The sequence below is a fragment of the Arvicola amphibius genome, chromosome 18 (genome assembly GCF_903992535.2).
Source record: "Arvicola amphibius chromosome 18, mArvAmp1.2, whole genome shotgun sequence".
In the NCBI taxonomy this organism is placed as follows: domain Eukaryota; kingdom Metazoa; phylum Chordata; class Mammalia; order Rodentia; family Cricetidae; genus Arvicola; species Arvicola amphibius.
Window position 1 is genome coordinate 22,608,779 of NC_052064.1, and position 22,928 is coordinate 22,631,706.

The following is a 22,928-nucleotide window of genomic DNA, read 5'->3' on the forward strand; positions in this document are numbered from 1 at the left end:
CCCCGCGGTAAAGAGGAAGTGTTGTCTTGAGATTCCATGTTAGTGTCAGAATGGAACTCTGATGGTGGATTGTGATCTGGCCAGGATAATGTTGTTAGGAGAAAAGCTCAACAACTATGAGTCTTGTGGTAATTCCTCCACAAGTTGGCTCATTGCATAGATGAATGTCTAACTGTGATCAGTGAGATTTAGAAGAAGTGATAAATCTACTATGATATTTGTGAAGTGAGAATCAATAATTGTAGGCTAAATATATTTCTGAGGGTTTGTTTTTATTTCACAGACCCTTAAAACTTTATTCTCTGTGCCAAGTATTATAATACATTCCTTCAAAGAGTTCTTACGTTAAGAGTCATGGATATATGCTTAATCTGGCTGTTGGGAGTGTAATTTTTTAAAATTTTATTTTTATTTATTTATTTTTACACATAGGGTTTCTCTGTGTAATAGCCCAGGCTATCCTGGAACTAGCTCTTATAGACAAGGCTGGCCTTGAACTCATAGAGATCTGCCTGCTTCTGCCTCCCAAGTGCTGAAAATAAAGGTGTGTGCCACCACGGCCTGGCAGGAGTGTAAATATTTTACCAATAAGTTCACCTAAATCTTGCCCTTTATGTCATAGAGTTTGCTTGCAGTAGGAGTACTATGTTTTGATGACAATGAAACAATATTAGCTTCTCTAGACATATGAGATGCTAACTTGAAGACGTCATTAACCCCCAGATTGGTACATTTCCCTAAGTGCATTTAAATTCTTGTTACAGTTCTACGACAGAACCTGTGAGGAACAACCTGGCACTTTTAAGTCCCATAAGATCAAAGGGACAGAGAGATGGAAATGCCAGCAACATGGTACTTACGGGATGTCAAATTTGGGGAACAGCAAGGAAGGGTGAGAAGGACATCATAGAAGCAGATTAGGGACTGTTCAAACTGTAGAGATTAACTAGGGTAAAGGCCAGAAATGAAGAGGTGTAAAGACTGAAGAGCAATAAACTGGACTTAATTCGTAGTATTTTTGGCAGGTAAGTTGTAAGTATTTCAGAGGGTCGTGGGAGAGACGGTCCAGTGGAGAATTCAGACTGGAATGATCGATGAGATTATATAGTAAGATCTACAAAAACAAGGCCATGTAAGATGGAGAATATAAATAAAGTTAGAATTCTGGCCTGTATTTTTGAGTCTGAGGTGTTTGGATGTATTTACAGGAATCAGGAACTGGAAGACTCCTAGGATGAGGGTGTCAATTTGGGAGTTGTATTATTTTTCCAGAACTAATCAGGGTTCTCTAGAGCAGCAGAACTTACAGAACGAATCTCTTTCTCCATATGTATATGGAAAGGATTTATAGAATCACTTATAGGCTGTGGTCCAACTAATCTAACAATGGCAGGCTGTGAACAGAAAATACAAAAATCCAGAAGGTGATCAGTGAAGGAGGGGCATGCTAGTAAGGAGAGAGCAAACAGGCAAAGAGCAAAACCTTCCTCCTTCCATGCCCCTATACAGACTTCTAGCAGAAGGTGTGATCTGGATTAAAGCTGTGTCATCCTGCCTCAAGATCCATTTGAAAGTATTTATCTTCCTACCTTAAAGGTCCAGACTAGAAGTGGATGCACCCACTTCTAGCCAAGCACAAATAATCTCTCACAGGTGTGTCCTCTATTCCATTGGAATGGAATGCCCTCTCTCCCTGGATGGTAGTTCATTCCAGATGGAGTGATGTTGACACCCAAGAATAGCCACCACAGAAGTCACCAACACTGAGACTATTGTTAGTGTCCCGGGGTTACAGGACTGATGTTTAGGAGGAATTGAAACTAAGGACCCAGCAAAAGACAGAGAGAAGAAAATCTGCACGCAAAGAAAACCTAGCTTTTTATAGACTGAGCTGGAGTGCCCTTTAAGATGGGTTCAGAAAAGACTAACATCAAAATTAATTTAACGAGCTGTTGTGTGGTAGTTTCAGAGCAAACTGCACCAAGTATTTACTAGATTATTTCTAGACTGGATCAGCTTATGTGGCCAGGACTTTAAATTTTTTGTTTGTTTGTTTCAATCCAGGTCCTCAATGACACTGTTCTGGATACTGACTGAGTACAGGTCTCACATGATTAGCAAAATGAGCTGCAGTCCTTGGAGAGGGGACAGGGAAGTAGGGACCTCCCTGGGTGGTGACTGTGTTCTCAGTCAGGATCCCCACGGTCTCCTTCCACAAACCATTTCTCAAAGTCACTCACTTCATGTTGTGGAGTTAACAGTTCCTGTTTGTCCTCAGAGCTGTGCCTACTGATTCAGACATCATTTAAAACCTGACCATTTACCATAAAGGGATAGAGATACTTGGCACAAAATCGGACAAGGTAACCAGTTTTGACAAAATAGATTTTTCTCAGATTATTGAAAATTGTTTGCTGTTAAATAAACATAGAATAACATTCTTGAACAGCAGTTTATTAGTTTTATGAGAAATTATATATAGGATGTTTTTATATAACCATTATCTTATAAACAACTGTACATTTTACATTTATGAAAATGTTGATCTCTTTACATTTTGACTATGGTTGATATTTGTTAGTATTTTGTGGTGGTGCCGGGTTTCAAGCAAAGGACTTGTCTTTGCTAAATGGACACCTGTTTTCTGAGCCACACCCTCAGCCCTAAACTTTGCCTTACTAAACCTGATAGCAAAGGGAAGCATGAGGGACAGAGCAGAGATGTGGGCATCTGGTTCTTCTAACAGGGCTGCACAGCTCCTTCAGTGTGACTGAGAAGCAGCAAGCCTGTCACTGGTTTGTTCCTTTCTTCTGCTGTTCTTGTCTGTCCTGTCTTGTTCCTCCCTCCCTTTCTTTTAAGAAAAAAAAATGTTAGCCGGGCGGTGGTGGCGCACGCCTTTAATCCCAGCACTCGGGAGGCAGAGGCAGACAGATCTCTGTGAGTTCGAGGCCAGCCTGGTCTACAAGAGCTAGTTCCAGGACAGGCTCCAAAGCCACAGAGAACCCTGTCTAAAAAAAAAAAAAAAAAAAAAAACCAAAAAAACAAAAAGAAATAAGAATGTTGTAGATAGTATTTCTTACAAAACAAAACAAAAAAAGAAAACTTTTCCTCTAACCTTCAGTGAAAAGAAAAATTTAAATCAAGCATATGAAAGTGATATGAATTATATGAATTAACATACTAAAACAGCATTTTGGATGTAGTGACATGAACCCTAAACATTTTTGTCATCTGTTTTTGAGACAGGGTCTCTCAGTGGAGCCAGTTTTAAAATCCGACCCTTGCCCTGGTGTTTCCCACTCCACCGTGTACTGCAGTTGTTTCAGAGAATTTTTTCTTGTGGACATTCTTAAATTTTCTATCTGGTTCTTTGATTCAACTAGACGCCATTCGTCAAATTACCTAATCTATCTTTAAACAATTGTATTGAGGCGAGAAGCTCTCCGAAACAATTTAAATGTGGAGTTGTGGAGCCCAGTCCTAACTGATAGATCTGCAGCACTGCTGCATCTCGGACTCAGGAATCACTTCAGAGGAGAGGATGGAACAAATGGGAGAGCCAGAAAGAAAAAGACAGGGACCCTGGCTGTGAGATTTTTGTCTCCTAGAAGTGTCAGACTCTACACCTTTAAATCCTCACTAGCACAACTCTATAAACATGAATTGAACAAGGATGCCACCAATAGACATGCTAATGTGAGTGGGGGGGATGGTCAATAGTCCTCGTCCTAAACCAAGAACCACAGGCAACTAAGGAATGCCGAGAGCTGGTGAAACAGATTTCCCTAGGGAAGAGCACACCAATCGGTTGTCCAATACAAATGGCCAGCCATGAAAACATGCATTTAAATAATAATAGGTTATGTATTTGGGAATATATATATTTCTTTTTTTCTTTTTCTTTTTTTATTGATTGATTTTATTGAGCTATACATTTTTCTCTGCTCCCTTCTCTTCCTCTACCTTCCCCTTCAATCCTCTCCCACAGTCCCCATGTCCCAATTTACTCAGGAGATCTTGTCTTTTTCTACTTCCCATGTAAATGAGATCCATGTATGTCTCTCTTAGTGTCTTCATTATTGTCTAGGTTCTCTGGGATTGTTATTTGTAGGCTGGTTTTCTTTGCTTTATGTTTAAAAACCACTTATGAGTGAGTACATGTGATAATTGTTTTCTGGGTCTGATTTATTCTAAAAGGACTATTTTTGGTTATTTCAAATCTCCCGCATCAGGTCTGGGTTACCCCACTCAATATGATGTTTTTCTAGCTTCATCCATTTGTCTGCAAATTTCAAGATGTCATTGTTTTGTTCTGCTGTGTAGTACTCCATTGTGTAAATGAACCACATTTTCATTATCTTCAGTTGAGGGGCATTTAAGTTGTTTCCAGGTTCTGGCTATGACAAACAATGCTGCTATGAACATAGTTGAGCACATGTCCTTGTGGTATGATTGAACATCCTTTGGGTATATACCCAAAAGTGGTACTGCTGGGTCTTTAGGAAGGTTGTTTCCTAGTTTTCTGACAAATCACCATACTGATATCCAAAGGGGCTGTACCATCTTGCACTCCCACCAGCAAAGCAGGAGTGTTCCCTTTAACCTACAATCGATCCAGCATAAGTTGTCATCAGTGTTTTTGATCTTGGCCATTCTTACAGGTGTAAGATGGAATCTCAGAGTTGTTTTGATTTGCATTTCTCTGATGACTAAGGATGTTGAACATTTTCTTAAGTGTCTTTCAGCCATTTTAGATTCTTCTGTTGAGAGTTCTCTGTTTAGGTCTGTACTCCATTTTTAAATTGGATTATTTGTTCTTTTAATGTCTAATGTCTTGAGTTCTTTGTATATTTTAGAGATCAGACCTCTGTCTGATGTGGAATTGGAGAAGATCTTTTTCCATTCTGTAAGCTGTCACTTTGTCTTGTTGACTATGTCCTTTGCTTTACAGAAGCTTTTCAGTCTCAGAAGGTCCTACTTTTAATTGTTTCTCTCAGTGTCTGTGCTACTGGGGTTATATTTAGGAAGTGTTCTCCTGTGCCAGTGTGTTCAAATGTACTTTCCATTTTCTCTTCTATGAGGTTCAGTGTGGCTGGCTTTATGATGTTGAGGTCTTTGATCCATTTAGACTTGAGTTTTGTGCATGGTGATAGATATATTTCTAATAGCACACACATTCACATTCACACACACATATATTTAACACCAATTAAGGAAGAAGAAAAAATGGTGCATGTGGGCTAAATGGAAAGGTTTGAATGGAAGAAAAGGAAGGGGAAATTATGTGATTATATTATAATCTCAAAAAATAATTAAAAAATGATCCATAAGAAGTAAGTAGAACAGTAGAAGAATTTCTGTGTCCTTGAGAAGCACTGCTTTTTAAATTTGAACATTTAAATTTTGTCTTGGACACTTTTTTGCTTCTTTAAATTGAAAGAAACTACCCATGCTGTGTTGTTATCTCTGCTCTCTGTTTGTGAAGACTTAGTAATAACCTGCTTGCTTGATGGCCTCTGCCGACCATCGCTCTGATCTTCAAAATCTGTGAGATGATATGGTCCAGTGAGACTTAGTTCATAGAACTTACCACCTCTGATGCAATCATTTTCTCTATGGAGAGTTCCTGTTTAATTTATGGAAAAATAATTGTAACCATTAATTATATTTTAGCTCAATTTCAAATAATAAATTATTTTTCTGAATATTTGCACTCAGTGTTTAGCGCTGCATCTTCCCAGGGGTTTCTTCCTCATAGTAAAGAAATTATGAACTCCCGTGGCAAACCTATGCCATAGGCTATATTGTCTTCCTTCTTTACTAAAGGAATTTGAAGGACAGAAAGTTTGGATACACTGCCTTCGGTCCTGCAGCCACAATGTGTGTTCTGCTCAACACTATGAGAAGAAACTGGCTTTGGGAAGGTTCTTGAGGTCAACTCGTTCTTATTCTTCTTGGATGCAGCCACCCTGAGTACCTCAGAGGTATTATTGTGGCAGAGATTTTTTTCCCTCCCCATTGTGGTTACCAGAGGTTCTTTCTCAACACCACCGTTTCATATATCATTATAATGGATTTTTTTTCCCCAGGACTTGCCATCACCTGGTACTAGAGAGTGAAAAGTTTCCTTGGTTGCTGCAGAGATAAACCAATGAACGTAAGAAGTACTAACAGTGAATAGCAGGAAGCTATTTAACTGCAGCAGTGCAAGACGCTGAGAAACAGCTGTGCTGGGGTGATTTCCACCGGGTGCATGGCGCACAGCCTACTGATAGAAGTCCAGTCTGCTGCTTTGTGGGAGTAGGCCATGTGCGGCCGTGGGAAGCTGTCTTCTTTACAGCTCATTTCTGCTTTCCTAACTGCAGAAAACCCTGACACATTTATGTAGTGAAGAGAACCCTTTCACATAATGGAAGCAGAGACAAGAAGGACTCTCCACTTCTTGGACACTTGGCCCTACTGCCTTTCTGTCTGCTTATTGCTAGATTTAGGTATTAGAATGGCCTCACTCACGGCTGAGATATCTTTCTCTATGTATGTGTTTGTGTGTGTCTCTGTGTCTGTGTATGTATGTGCGTGTGTATATGTGACTGGATGCTTGTGTGTGTGATGAATGCGTGGGCATGTATGTACATATGTTTGTTAGTGTGTGTGTATGTCTCCTATTCTGTCCCATGTTATTCCTCTACAGAAAACTGTCCTGTGGCTCCCTTTAACATAGAGAAGAAGTAATTACCTAGACTTTCTGGTACCTTTCTGCTTGCACAGCACACTGTTTACCCATTTCTCCGGATTCTCACCGCAGTTGCTGTCCTCGCTGTCTCGTCTTCCCTGGGAAATTGTCTTCAGGATGGGCTGCGCTATCACCTCTGCTTGCCTTGCTCTCCTCAGTTGTCTTAGCCTGTATTTCCTTGATCATCTTTTCTCTGCATTTAATTTTTTAATGCTCGCATGTCTTTCTACGAGAATGCGAGAAGCACAGATATTTTATGGGCGGTTGTTTATTTCTAAGGACTCAAAACAAGTGTGTCGTATAATAGACATTAAAAAAAATTGATGAGTAAATGAAGAACCCAGGAATTAAAGATCTCTATTTCCCTTTAAAGCACGCTTCTTCTAAATAATTGTGCTAAAGTAGCATCTTGGGAGGTGCTCCTAGGAAGACAGATACCTGACAAGGACTTGGGCAGGGGGTAACCCACTCATTCATAATTGCTTAAGCAATTTGTTATTTAGTATCTGTATTTGGCCAAATAAGTTTATTTTTATTCTAATTTTGTTATTTATTTTGCATACCAACCACAGTCCCTCCACTCTTCCTGTTCTCTCCCTGCCCTCGCATCCATTCCTCAGAGAGGGTAAGGCCTTCCATGGGGAGTCAATAAAGGCTGGCATATCAAGTTGAGGCAGAACCAAGTCCCTTCCCCCTGCATCAAGGCTGAGCAAGACATCCCACCATAGAGAATGGGCTCCAGAAAGCCAATTCATGCACTAGGGATAAATCCTGGTTCCACTGCCAGGGACCCCACAAACAGACCAAGGCACACAACTGTCACCCATATTCAGAGGCTCTTGTTCAGTCCCATGTTGGCTGACCAGATGTCAGTCCAGAGTCCATTCAAATCAGTTTTTATTTCAGGCTAGTTAATGGAAAATAAGCCAACCCACAACATGACTTACTGGTCATGAATAAAGAAATTGGCTATCGACTGCCTTCAGTCTTTGACCTTTAGCTGCCTATAGATTCTTAGAAAATGATCAAACAACCACCACTAACTGCTTATTAATCCACAGGGAAGACTGGGGAGACAATGATCTTTCAAAAGTAATACAGGAAGTGAGATGCTTTTAACATGAAACATTGGCTGCTCTGATGGCCTTTTAAAAGCATATCTTACTATTACTTCATTTGCTTGTCTTTGTTAGAATAATTGATGGCACACACTTTTGTGTATTTTAATTATTTAAGTTTATTTTCTCATATTAAGGTTCCACGTGCCAAATATTTATGTGCTGAAAAATACCTCTTGTTAAGTATAAAAAATGAGGAGTTATTTATTTATTTAGTCATTTTATTGTATAACTATCCTGGAAAGGGTTTGGAAGACACCGATTTTATTTATTCTATCTAATAATATGATATATATATCATCATATAGTCCTATGATTTAAATGCGCAATATGATTTTTAAAGATGTGGATATTTATGCTATTTTAAAATGAATGAATTGAAATATAAATTAGAATTATTACACTGTTTACTGTCTAATGCTTATAGGTTTATTTTACATATGTACTATATTAGCTAGCATGTTTATTTTATTTTGTGTCTTATGGCATACATATGATGCATGGATGATGATAGTCGAAGCAAGAAATTGTGTTTCAGAATCAGCAATATTAATTTGCAAGGGGATTATGATCACTGCCTTTTTATTCCCAGCTTTACACTGTTCATTTTTCCACGTTGGCAAAATCATTTGTACAATCTGCTAACAATTTTCTTGGCTATTTATTGTACATTGCCTCAGTGGATGAGTGGGAACTTCACTTTTAGTTAGATGGAATAACTGATTTTCTTCCAATTTGTGTTCGTCCCAGAGAACTACATGTGAATAAATAAGGAAAAATCAAACAAAATCCATCAAAGTGCAATTATTCTGGCTCAAAGTTAACAAAGAGCACAATTGAGAAAATTCAAAGTCCTTAACTGTTTACTGACTATTGCTGTATTATGTGTACGTCACTCCCTGGAGTTGTAAAAATGAACTGTTTCAAAGAAACAGTTTCAAATGTTGTGGATTTTTTTAAAAAAATAATCATCAGGAATTTTCTAAATTTCTAGAAGTGCTCTAAATTCTCTGAAAGTATCAGTTAAGTTTTCAGAAACATATTGGAAGCAAAGTGCCATTTTTTTTTTTTTCCTGAGGAGATAGTTCAGTGGGTAAGAACCCTTGCTCTGCAAACGTGAAGAAATTAAATTACTTCAAACCCACAGCACTCAGGTAAAAGCCAAGCGAGGTGGATGAGCCTGTACCTCAAGCACCGGAAGTGGAGACAGGGAGATTCCTGGGCCTGACTGGCCAGCCCGCGGGTCAGTCAAAGACCCTAGTCTTGAGGTAGTAAGGAAACAAATGCGTGATATCCTCTTCCCACCTCCACATGCATGCTTATGGGTTAGTAGTCCGGAACACACACTTGCATGCACCACACACATTCAGATTAAAAAAAAATATAGTGTGAGTAAAATTCCAAACATTTGCAATAATGTACAGAAAGTATTCATTTGCTCCTGTTTTATCTATTTGTTAATTCTGTGTCTAGAAATGTATGTAAATGCATGGGTGATATGTAACATAATAATATAATATAATATAATAATATAATACACACACACACACACATATGGACAGGAGACAAAACTTGGTGAGTAAAAGCATTTGCCGCATTAGCCTGATGACTTCAGTTTGGTCATTGGAACCCATGTAAAGGTGAAAGAAAGAACTGACTCCACAAATTTGTCCCCTGTCTCCTTACAAGCTCCATGGCACATGCACACACACCAGCCTCACCCCAGCTCATACAATCAAAAATAAAAAGCTAATAATCTGTGGTACAATTTCCAAGATGTCTTTAACTAGCAAAATTGTCTTTTGCGCGCCTTGGCTGGGGTTCAGGGCGGGGTTGGAGAATGACTAAAGGTCTACTGTGGTGTTCACCCATTTGTATCGTACACAGGACAAGGTATTTCTATTATATGCTAACAGGTTAAAGCAGACCTTTTCAATGTCATAAAAACCCATTCTTTGCAAGAAAACAAAACCACCCAAGTTATACGTAAAAATGCTTCTCCATTATATAAATGCCTAAGACAGAAGACAAAATATGAGTGTTTCCTCTTGCCCTTCCCACACTCATACCTGTTGGAAGTAAAAGCTGCCATTAGTTCAGTGCGTTTCATTTTAGTGAAAAGTTCTAGCCATTTCCAAATGTGCACTTTGTTAAAATATTTTTGTAATTGGGATCTCAATGCACATTCCTTTAGCTGGGTTGGAGGAGATAAACATTCTTTGTAATTAAAGGGATTGGCTTATATGGCCCAAAGGTCACCCTTTGTTATTTTCTCAAGCCACCACTGCCTTGTGTGGTCTCACTAAGTGACTCTCACATTTTTCCACAGCCCTCGTGAGGAACAGGGACCTTGCCCACAAGAGCATCAACTTCTTCTGTAAAGTCAGGTTGTGTTTTAAACAAGAAACACTGCTTTTAAAAAGTAAGAAGCTTAGCTGGGCAGTGTTGGTGCACGCCTTTGATCCCTGCACTCAGGAGGTAGAGACAGGCACATCTCTGTGAGTTCGAGGCCAGCCTGGTCTCAAAGAGCTAGTTCCAGGACAGACTTTTTTTTTTTTTTAATTTATCTTTGATAGGTGTTTATGGACATTGCCTATATCCTTTTTTGTGTTTACGATAATGACTACAGAGATACCCCACATTCAACCACGTAGTAAATATTAGGTGCTTCCAGTTCTTTTACTGATGTTGATTTTTCTTTTTGCTCTCGACCTTTTGTGCCCTTCCCGTCTTCTGTCTTTAGCGCTCAACTTTTTGCACCAGTTTTGAGGGTGATGAGTGTAGCAGAGGGTGCTTGAGACACAGCAGCTGTATTACCCTAGGAAGACATTCTGCGCGCCATTGGACATTTAGTAATATCCCTGGGCTCCACACGCCAGGCGCCAGGAGAAACTGCCCGGCTGACACAATCAAGGATTACTTCTGAGATTTTCAAATATTTCATTCAGATCAACATCTCTAGTCGATGCCGGTGTTTGACGAGGAAGGTAACACGGGGCAGTTACTCAAATAGAGAATTGGGAATAAGTAGCATCTCTGAACCCACAATCACTTCCTTCCATATATTTTTTCCTGATCCAGGTCACAGTTTTACTCTAAAGTATGATTAAAATTGTCTTTAAGTACAACAGTACCGAGTCGGAGCTCCATTTAAACACAGTTGATACAGACTTAGGAAACAAAATACTTTTACATAAAAAGTACTATCTAACTCTTCAAAAGTCCTCCTTTCCATATGAAATTATGAGGACCTGAAGATCTCGAGCTGGGATCTCTAGGTTGTCACCGCAGCTCATGCAGAATGGTATTTCTTTGTCCTTTGTAAAAAAAGCATGTCAAGGTAAAGCTGATGTGTATGACGTTTTCGTTGCTTTACAAAAGGAAATCAGGGGTAGATGGTGCATTGCAAAATTGAAATCGATTTTTCTTAGCATTGGTTCTTTAATATGCACATATATGCAATTAAAATGGAATAGCAAAGAGGAGCTGTAATGTGTCACCTGAGATTTGGCAACCTCAGGGACAGTTCTATGCTAGGGGACATTTTCAGAGAGATGGCGGTCATCTTTGAGATGTCAAAGCTGGCCGCTATCCTGAAGAAAAGGACAGGAATAATGGCTTTCCTGACTAGAAATCTGAGCCCGCTTCACAAAGTGTTTCCTGTATTTTACACTTAATGTTCTTGTATCCGCCCTTAGTATATATTCACGCTTAATGAATTTCCTGTTGATTTTAAAATAAATTTCTATTATGGAATATTTTTAAAAGAATTGTCTATTTTTAAGCTGCCCACAGCACAGAGTTAAATCACTTCCCTTCCAGGAACAATGCCTGACTTTGAACTGAAAATCTGGCCATGAAATTTGAGCATTTTACTCATTTAAATGCACCATATTTTTCTTTTTATTTTCAACACAATATTTTATAAATTGGAAATGTCCAAATCTGCTCCTTTAATTTCCTTTTTTAAAAATGACTGGAAGTCAGTTTGAAAATATTTGAAAATGGCAAATCTCTTCAAAATAGAAAACTGAAGTGTTTGTTTTCAAAGGAATCCAAACATGTTCTATAAACCAGTAATATATTTAATGCTTATACTGATTCTAAGTAGAGTAATAAGTGTTATTTTTCCCATAAACTGGAGAGCAAGTCCAATTAGTGAAAATTAATATCCTAACAGTGACATCTATGCCACTAATGCTGATGGATATAGAAAGCTAAGCGTGTGCACTGTAATGATAAAAATGATTCTTTTGTATGGATTTGCTGTTCCGCCAATCATATTTGAGTATTGTTTCTAAAAATTTTAACATTCTTATTTAAATAAACCAATTTAAAACTTTAATGTGCTTCAATTGGAAATGCATCAGTATCTCTTTCCCCTGTTACATCCTTACAAAGAAATAATACTCTAAGAAAGGTACAGAGGTTAGACGTGAGTGAGAAGAGTCACCATCTTGGAAAGTATCACTGACCGCTGAATGAAGGAACACATTTGTGTCCAGTGAAGCTTCGCCCCTTGATTCAGAAAGGTTTTGGTTTTAAACAGAAATTTTCTGGAACATGATAAAATTATCGGTGTCATTATTTTTATATATTACTCACAGTGATCTCCACTGAATATTAACTATGATGGAGCACCACTCATATAGGGCCTTTACGTCTTAGAACTCTTCCTTGGTTCTGGAGACGAGATTGCTCTTAGTTCCTCAGGATTGTAAAGGGAATGACAATCCAACCTTCTCTTTAATTATTTGTTTATTTTTTATTGTTGTTCTTAGCTCATAAACTCTAGTGCTGGTTCAGTTGAAGGAGAGAACAGAAGGTGATTCTAGCCTTCTTAATTCTAGATCTCCTCAGGAATGCTATTAAAAAATGATTCAGACATGTGGCTGGGTGTACCTTTCTCGGTGGCTTTTGATAATCCACATTTATAGCTATTCTTTTATAGGCATTTCGAAGCTGTGTCTTAGTTTTTCTTTGCAAAGCTTGAAGTGCTGTGTTGTTTCATGAAGGTGTCTGTTAGAAACTCAAGTTTCACTTGTCCCTTTTACTTGGTTGTCTGTAGTAAAGGTTACGTTATTTAAAATTGTAGACTTTGTGGCTAAGAGGAGCAGAAGAACTAACCATTCCCATTCCTCTATGACCCCAGCTTTGGCCTTCAGTACCTCCTGCCTGGTAACTTTGAAACCCTTTAACGTTCCTCTCAGATTTTGCTGTTCTTTCACTCCCATTCAATGTACTCTGGTTATTGTTTCATCTTGGACAAAAGCCTCCAGAACCCTGCATCAAGTCAAGACATCTTTTTCTCTATTCCCTCGACCTTCTGCCCTGTCCATGTATTGATTACTCCTGTGCACTACACAAATTTACCATCATGTGAGATTAGGGAATTTTAATTTTGATTTGTAGTTCTCCTCTTTTATTAAGTTTTCAAAAAAAAAAGAATATAAATTCATTTGTGTGTGAATTCCTACACCCCCTTCAAGGTTCAGCAGGCATTTGTCTCTCCTCTTAAATATCTTATGTTCTTTCTGAATTATTTGCAAATGGGTACATACCTTTCTTCTGGAAATTCTTGTGGTTTTGTTTCATTTTACTTTTTATGGCTAGATTGCAATCTCAGGGTATAGGAAAGATTCAGGTTACAGAGTCAGGCATATCTGGTTTCCGATCCATTTCTTATTTACATTCAGCCTTAGGTAGTAAAAATTCTTCTGATTTTTTTGTTTGTTTGTTTTTCGAGACAGGGTTTCTCTGCGGCTTTGGAGCCTGTCCTGGAACTAGCTCTTGTAGCCCAGGCTGGCCTCGAACTCACAGAGATCCGCCTGCCTCAAGTAAGAATTCTTCTATGTTCCTTGCATGTCAAGTTGTTTGTTGGCAATAACTAAGAGTTTGGAGGATAAAGAAGGCTTATTTATGGAGGAATGCTATTTTAGTATTTCGTTAAACAATATTCTAAAGAATCTCAGTGGTTTTGCCACCCACAGAGAAATAGCTTCCTTATCAAAATAAAAGTCATGCCATAGGCACAGCGAAGGAGTTTGTGTGTGGGATTGGGATGTGAAATGTACCATTCAAGGATTAGCTGAAGGTGGCTTTGTCATGTGTATGTGTATTTACACATTTGGAAAAGACTCTGTTTTCTTTTCTTTTCTTTTTTTTTCAAGTTCAATATGAGTTTGCTTATAGTAGTTATTTAGAGCCAGCTGGAGTCAATTCTGACTCCTAATGCCAATTTCTACTTTTGAATGGGGAAATTGATATGGCATAGTAGTCGATTCCAGGATATCTCAGTCTCTCGGTTTTAATTTTTTATGAAATCTCTTCTATTCATAACATTACTGGACAGAAGAAAACCCTTGTGTGTTTGCAAATAGGATATGCACAACGGTTTACTAACGTAAATAATGGAGCCGTATACTTAGGCTCCTGAAAAGAATAGCTTGCTTTCATACTGTTCCTGTTTCTGTGATGGAAGATGCAGTATGCGTAGCATAGAATAGTCTTAGTGCTAGCTGCATTTATCTTAAACTCAGCCTGAAGGGCTAGTGGCTTGTGTTTGGGCGGAAAGAACACTAACAAAAACCTTAATGTCAGAAGGATGCCTCGGTCCAGGCCTTCTTGCTGTTTGTATGCTGGTATCTGAGATTACTCTGGCAGGTGTCTGAGGTGACTCTTCACACCGTCTTGCATTTACTCAGGGCTGAATGAGAAAATGACTGAATTTCAATGCTAAATTTAATTAAATTTGTAGAAGAGCTTCTCGTATATCTAAATTGTTTTCCTGGGAATATTCTATAACTTAGCCCTGTAAAAATAATTGCTTGGTGGATGAATAAAGTGACAGCAAACTTTTCAACAATATCTTTTCAAGAGAAATAGTATTTCAAGGTCATTTTAAATGACCACAAAAATGTCTGTCCCCCACTGGAGGCCTCTAAGACACTGAATAGCGTCAGTAGGGAGCCTCGGCTTGATTTCTTCAGACATGTAAAACATGATTTCATTTAAGGTGTGGATTCATTTTTCTTCTGCTGAACTCAATGGCAAGTATGCCAGTAAACACAGAACTAATAAAAACTGATACTTTAATTAATATGTATTTTGCAAAGTCTCTATAGTTAAACCTCTTTTTCATGCCCTAAAACATTTTAAATATACTGTTAATGTGTATTATAAGAATGTATCCTCTCCTTTTTGCTATCTGGTCTCATGTGCCTATTCCTCAGTCTCCAAAATAGCAGGCAGAGCGGATGAATTTTAAAAGCAGCCTTCCATTCAGTCACACCTCCACTGTTGGAGCCTGCCTGTAATTCCTCCATTGTTACTTGCTGCTGTCACATGCAGTCCTGACAGTCCATCTTGAGCTGCGTGGAATCAGGGGGCCTACGGCCAAATTTGCAAGCCCCCAAATAAAACAAGGTCACCCCTTCAACCTGCTGTTTCTATATATCCACAGGATAATTAGAACTCTCCACAGCAACACGGCCAACCTGGGAGTTTAGTGTTAGTTAATTTGAAGATTGAAGGCAATTGGAGTGAACCCAGCATCAGGTGATGCTGTGGATTATTGGGCAAAGACTTTTGTCCCTTTATTTGTATTGTAAAAACAGAAGGAAATTGAAGTCACAGGGCCTCAATAGCAATTGCAGAGAAGACACCTTGGCATTAGAGGGGCTTTTATTTCCAATATACCTTCCATGAGACTAGGGGAACCAAAGTACCTGCCAGCTCATTGGGAGTCAGCTCATTGCTTATGCATAAGGGATTTGTCTGTATAGATACAGGAGTCAATAAGGTAGAGGCGTTTTGCTCATCTTCCTGGACTGAGGGTGGGCCACTATCCTGAGCAGAAGAAGTTGACTAATGATATACAGCTCATGAAGAATATTTAGCCTTATGCCTTATGACCTCCACGTAAACTCTGTGGTTGGGCTGAAGTAAAGACTCTTGACATATTTTGCAGCTGAGAAGATAGACATTTAGGGAGCATAAGTGACATGCCACAGCCACAACATTGACAAAAACAGAAATGGGACAGTAAAGTAATTGCCTCTCTGGAAAACAGAGACCCCTGTATGTCTGAGACCCATAGTTCATATTGTGGCCCAATGCATTATTAGCGTCCCTCCATCTTTTTCAGTTAATGAAACCAATGACTTCTGTTTAGAGAGAGTTGGCTGATGCATTAAAATATCTGAGCCAAGAGGACAGAGTTCCATGGCCCACGCATCTGTTCCCATTCATGTCTCCATTCCTAATTCAAAACATGATGCTTTTTGGAGCCAGTGAAACTCCCTTGAAGATCTAGTGTAAGATCAAACTGGGGACCGGTTCACATTGTCTGCTGTCTCCTGTTGGGCGATCTTGACGAGTGGACTACGTGCCCTGTGTGTGCCTCTCTACTGAACTGTATCGGAATGTGGGGCATTTCCAAGCCAGCTGTCACAGGATGACTTAGTCAGTACTGCTTTCCTTCTGCTGACCAATCTGGATAAGCAATTACTGGTAGTAAGTAGAACTGATCACCAGGGCTCATTTTTTTTTTCCTTGTCGTTTGCTCTGACCACCTTGGGATCTTGACTTAATAATGTATGTAGTAAGTTTTCCTCGGTTATCTGTGGGATTTCTAATGATTTTACGTAGATCAAGAAAGGGTTTAGTGAGCAGAGGACAGCCAGGAAGCATACCAGATATAATAAAGAGAAAATACACTTAGTGAACCCAGATATAATAATGAGAACATACACTTAGTGACCCCGATATAATGGGCAAATACCCTTAGTGAACCCAGATATAATAGTGAGAAAATACGCTTAGTGAATACTATCTGCCATTTGAAAACAGTCGCCAACAGTGGAACAATTCGCTCGTTTTTTTTTTGTTTTTTTTTTTTTTTTTTTTTTTTTTGGTGAACTCTGCTAAGTGACTCAGGCTGAGTACCAAGCTGTGAGACCCCGGTGCACCTGTTCAGCATCTGTTTCATAGTAGATAGGAGTCAGGAAACAAACTATAATTGGAAACCCCAGAAACCATGTTCCATGTGAAAACCATATGGGAAAATATACTCCCTGCATGGATGTTTATGATGCCAGTGGATGTGACTATGAAGAAAAATGATACTTTGTTTGACGAGGGTCATTCTTCCTTTCACTAGGAGTCTTCTACTTTGGGTCCTCCTGAAAGGATGCAGTTGAGATGTTCCACTGATGGGCTCAGAGATGTGAGAACGTAAAAGCCTTCCCTGGGGGTTGGTTGCTGTTTCGTCTGTAAAAGTCTATCACTGAAGATAACAAAGAATTAATTCATAATACAGAGAGGGTGTGTCAACATGCTGTCAGGAAGCCACTACTCCCTTTCCTTGCTCCTGCCTCCTTCTTCCTCATCCTTCCTTTTTTTCTTCCTTCTTTCTTTTATTTATTTATTTTTATCTTTTCTAAACTGGAGGCCACAACAACTGTGTGACTCTCCTGGAGAGACTAAATGATACATCCATAGACTGGCAAGATGACTTAGTGGCTAAGAGACGATTTTCTTCAGTTTCTATCACCCACCATGGTGGTTCACAGCCATCAATAACTCTGCTCTTCCAAACAACATGGACACAAGGCACATACATCTTGCACAGGCATCCATTCAAGTAAAACACTTATGCACACAAAATAAATAAATAAAAGAAAGAAGTTTTTTTTTTTTTTTTAAAAATCATATATTCATTCCAGACAGGGAGGAGACTGGCAGACCAAACAATTCTATTCAGCTACGAGTTGAACCACTGAATTTTCAGAACCAAGAAGTCCCTCAGGCAATTACTACACAGCTATCTTCCAGGTGAGCCCCCTTGTAGTATGAATGACACACGGAAAGCTATACATTTGGAGTCCCTGCATGAATCCCCGGCACCTGCATTACTGAAAAGACCCTGGCAAACCAATGGACCGCTAAACTATAGGTCCCTCCTCAGTTTTTATTTTTTTTTTAAAGATTTATTTATTTATTATGTATACAGTGTTCTGTCTGCATGTATGCCACCAGACCAGAAGAGGGCATCAGATCTCATTATAGATGGTTGTGAGCCACCATGTGGTTGCTGGGAATTGAACTCAGGACCTCTGGAAGAGCAGGCAGTGCTCTTAACCTCTGAGCCATCTCTCCAGCCCCTCAGTTTTTATTTTTATTTGTTTACCTCTTCTATAAATTCAGGGACAAGAGGGGCATAGTGAGGGTCTCATAAAGATGCCTGAAATTCACGAATTCTGGAGGTCTTGAGCTTCATGGTACCCCAGCAGTCACCCCATCTTTATATGAGGAAATACATTTGCCCTGATCTATAAAGGGTCTTTGCAGATGATCACCGATGGTGAGATTTAAGGTGGCAATGATCGTGTTCAATGTAAAAGAAATTGATTCAGAAGAGTACGCGAGGATTAGCCTCTTGCCTTTTCCTGTGTAGCAGGTAGAACATGGGGCCTCCAGACTTGCCAGAGTTATTTTTGGCCATGGCAGTTAGATTTCTCAGAGGTGCTATATAATTCCTGGTTATATTGCAGACTGATACCTGTGACTATAATGGGTATATTAAAAGGAGAATAGACATCATTTTGTATTGCTGCTGGCGTAATAGTCAACCTCATGTTTGATCTCGTCAACTGAAATTGTATTAGCTTGATTTTTGGGGGGCATCTTTTCACAGATTCATATTATTCATTAGAGATGTAGGGAATCAATATTTCTCATTCACTATAATTAAAATTTTGACCCAATCTATTTGGTGTTCTGTAAGCTTCTTGTACCTTTATGTGCACATTCTTCTTTAGGTTAGGGAAATTTTTTTCTCTGATTTTGTTAAACATATTTTCTAGGTTTTTGAGCAGAGATTCTTCTCGTTCTTCTATTCTTATTATTTTTAAGTTTGGTCTTTTTATGGTGTCCCAGATTTTCTGGATATTTCCTGGTAGGGACTTTTTAGATTTTCCTAATAGACTTTGTCATTGCTTCTGTTTCTAGATATTATGTTAATAATTTAAGCAAGCCATTTTGTTCTTCTGTTGTTTTAGCAATACTAATAGATCATTTTGGCAAACTTGTTTTTCTGTTACCAGTGATTATTTAACTATAAAATTGTTTTTTGATTTGTATGTTACATGTACACATTCATGTATAACATACATACATATATATGTACACATGCACATATACACACGCACACACGTGTAAGTATAGCAAAAATATCTCAAAGAGAAGCAGAGTAAAGAGCCAAACATAGACTCTTTGCTTTTCACTGTGACATTTTTTGCTGTACTGGCCAACAGCTTAAGCGGGACTATAGATAGCCACAGATAACCCTCCATAGAGATGCGTCTACTGTCTTAGAACCACTAGGGAACCTCACACTTTCCAAATGACCATCCACTTTATGGTGAAGATGGGTTTTAAGTGTGAAATTTATGCTCTGAGCTTACTCAGTGAAGGACATGTGTTCTAGGTTCTATTTGCCACGGGTCCTTGGTTTCTTGCCTATCTCGACTAAAGCTTTGTTTTCTAGTGCTTTCATTGTGGCTCTAGTGTATGTTGTTCCAGATGACAGAGCAAGACCTACACCCAAGAAATCTGTGTCCTCGGTATATTTCCAGGACTGTGTGTGTTACTTTCTTAGTTGTTTACTAGTGTATTGGAGTGGGTTTTTGGTACACACTGAGTTCAATGATGAACTATTTTGCTCCGTATCTTTGCTGAATTTTTGTTAGCTCATTACTTAAGTTTGTGGAATCCACAAGGCTGTGTTCTAGCTGAGCTCAAGACCTGGTTATTGCTCTCTGTACCATTGCTGCATGTGTTGAGTGCGCTGCTAATATTTCAGCATTTGTACAATCTGAACGAAGTGTAAGAAACTAGTCATGTGTTTATGACTTGAAAGATGGCTCAGTGGTTAAGAGCACTACCAGCTCTTGCAGAGGTCCTGAGTTCAATTCCCAGCAACCGCATGGTGGCTCACAACCATTTGTAATGCGATCTGGTGCCCTCTTGAGGAAGAGACCTGGTCTGTCATCCTCATGAAACCCAATATCGTCCTCATGAAACAAGTTCAACAGAACTGCCATATATGGGCTGCCCACGAATGCTTCAGCATTGCTAGGGCACAAATTTCACTTCATTTTCATGAACTTTATGATTTCATATATCCACTACTAAAGGATAATTTTTAATTTTCACCAAAATCCTGAAAAGGTAAGTCAAATTATCTTTTCTTTACAGATGAAAAACATGACATTTAAACAATTAAAATAGTTTGCCTTTAGGGTTAGGGAGACAGTGAAGACATCTGGTCAACAAACTTCATTGACCTGGTGTGGAATAGCCTTCAATAAATGTCAGTTTTATAATTGTTGTTTATTATTTGTACTGATAATAAGTGCCTCAGCCGAGCCTCAGTATAGCTGAAGAGCTGTTCATCCAAGTCCGAAGTCTTTTGTGATTTTAGATACCTTTAGGGGTACAAATGGGGTGAGCAGTAAATGCAGTTTTACTTCTTTGCTTTCTGTAGTGGAGTTCTTCACTATTACCACGAAGTCAGACGTTGGTGGCCCTCTGGAATCTAGTCCCTTCCTATTGCTGGCTTCCGCTCACAAAGCCAACCTCCAGCTATTGGGCCTGGTGCTGTGAATCATGCTGACGACTGAGCAGACCATGGCCATTGTGAGACTCAGCGAGGCTCTCCTGCCCTGGCTGCCGACTCAGCAGATCAGCAGCCCTGCCTGTGTGCGGCTTTGGTCTGGGGTGCAGAGGCTTATCTGGAAAGCCCGAGAAAAAACAAACAAGATGCCAATGAAAGTGGGTTGCGGGCTCTAACTTCTGGGTGGTGTCTGGTGTCAGGTTTAAGAACCACATGGCCAGGGAGCTATTGTCTTGTAGGGCTATTTAGCAAATAGGCTGGCGTCAGGTTCCAGATAAAACACAAGTTTACGTTTTGTGCTGAGACCGTTTTTTATCAGAGGGTGCTGTGTTTTGCAAGTACTCACAAGAGAACAAGATGCCGAGTGTACACAGTGCAGCGGATGAATTCCCCAGGGACCCACAGAGAGATGTCATTCCTGTGTAATAAAGCACTCTTTGTTTCTCAGCCTTCTCCCTCACTTTGGGCAGGATTGTTTGAATCCAGAAAACAGATGGAACAGGCCCTGCTCTTCTGATGCCTCCAGACTGGGAACTACTGCTTAGTGACACGTGATAACTCTTTCTTGTAGGGAAAAGAGGGGTCTATTTGCTTTTCTGATTTATTTAACAAGTGTCCTTGAAACTAGTTACGAATGGTGAAATTTTGGTGACAGGACTGGGCAGCAGAGTGACTCACTGTGGGCTTTCAGGTTCTGTCCAGCATCTTGGGCCTTAGTCACATTAATTATGTGTACATTTACAGTTAGGATGGCGTGCTCCTTTTTTACCTCTGCTCTCCTGCCTATCATACTTCCCGCATTACAAAGTGGTTGCCACTTTTGCTGTGGCCACCCTTGGGATCTGGCTAATGGAGTGTTCAGTTGCGGGTGCATTTATTATGGACGTAGTTCTCAATTGTAGTGCGAGTTACCTGGAACATCAATTTTGAAAGTGAACGATTATGGAATACCAGCAATGCTTTGAGATCAGTGAATGCTTACCTACTAGCAGTGACTGAACTAATAAAGTTTTGCTTTACTGCCCCCTAGGAGCCTCCTCCTGCTCAGGTTTCTCCGTGAGCCTCTGCACCAAGGCTGCGGATGACTCAATGCAGAAGCAGGGTCACCCAGTCTGAGAGGACCTGGTGCCAGCCTCACGTGGGCAGGATGAAAATTTAGGAGTGATTACTCCTGCTAATAGAGGAAGACCAGAATCAAAGAATTAAGAAAGGAATACCCCAGCTTAGTAATTGTCTGAAAATATAAATGATTCTCCTTGATATTATTGCCTTTATGATTTATTATTTAAATTTGTAGTGTTTTACAGTTGATGCCCACCTTCTTCCTTTGCCTCTGCCTTCCTTTCTGCTGGAGATTGAATCTCGGATCATCTGTTTGGGAGGAAAGGATGGAACTGGGGATGGGCACGAAAGACCCTTTTCTCTAATATAGCTCCCAAGTTTTCTTTGTTTCTCTTATGTTACCTGGTTGCTATTCCAGTCAGCAAATCCTTTGCTTGATAAATGGCGTCTCCGCCACTGTTAAGTTTTTAGTTTGCACAAGTACAACAGAAATTTCCCCTTTCCCCCATTGTTTTCATCTTTTCTCTTAATTGCATCAGCTTCAGGGAGTCAGAGAAGCTGTAAGAGAAGAAGCAATGCTTTTCTGATTGCCGTGCACATCGAGCAAGCGAATGAGACGTATAGTTTAGAAAATCAATAATCAGCGGTTCTCCTAACATCTCTCCCTCACTGAGCTTCTCTTTAGTAAACTCCTTGCTCTGGGCACGAAGTGTCCTATGATTGAAGGTTGGTTGATTTATTCATGGTGAAAGCAGGCAGATAGGGTGGATACTAAAATATTTTATACTCTCTTTCCTTTTGGCATATATATTACTGTCTTTTTTTTCAGTTTTTTTTTAAACAAAATCAGAGACATCTATGCTCTACATCAAAGATCATGCATCAGCTCATAATCACCTTCTGTCTTACCAAAGCCAGAGGAGTTGTTCTTAAGGAACTATTGTTTATATATCATGTTTAAAACCATATTCCAAAGGTAACTGTCATTCCAGCTATGTTGACTCATTCAGTACATGATACTTGCAAGCCAGATATTTGCCAGGTCTTGTTAGAAGTTAGGGAAACCACAAAACACCAGCAGACAAAAGTCCTTGCTCTCTGAGTGCTAACATTTTAGTGTGGAAGAAAGGAAAAAGAAAAGCAGAATGAGTAAGAGAGGTTAGACGGTGGTGCTTGTGATAGGGAGAGGAACATTAGCTAAGAGAACCAGTGCGGGACACTTAGAACGTCTCCTACAGACCCGTCCACCAGTCAGAACGTCTCCTACAGATCCGTCCACAAGTCTGGAGTGTTTTGTTTTCTCCCCTGGCCTGCAACCCAGTCTGCTTTGTCTTAATAG

The 22,928-nt window shown here is 39.5% G+C and overlaps 1 protein-coding gene across 2 annotated transcripts in view; it reads left to right on the plus strand.

The window, feature by feature from the left end:
* Nucleotides 1-22,928, plus strand: part of Gulp1 (GULP PTB domain containing engulfment adaptor 1) — a 231,620-nt gene that overhangs the window by 25,608 nt on the left and 183,084 nt on the right. The window contains exon 1 of one of the 2 annotated variants that reach the window (XM_038315379.1): nt 2,264-2,363. The exons of the other annotated variant lie outside the window; for it this stretch is intronic. The gene's annotated coding sequence lies outside the window, so the exon portion shown is untranslated. Of the gene's footprint in view, nt 1-2,263; nt 2,364-22,928 lie in introns of those variants that run through there. 2 annotated transcript variants of the gene reach the window in all.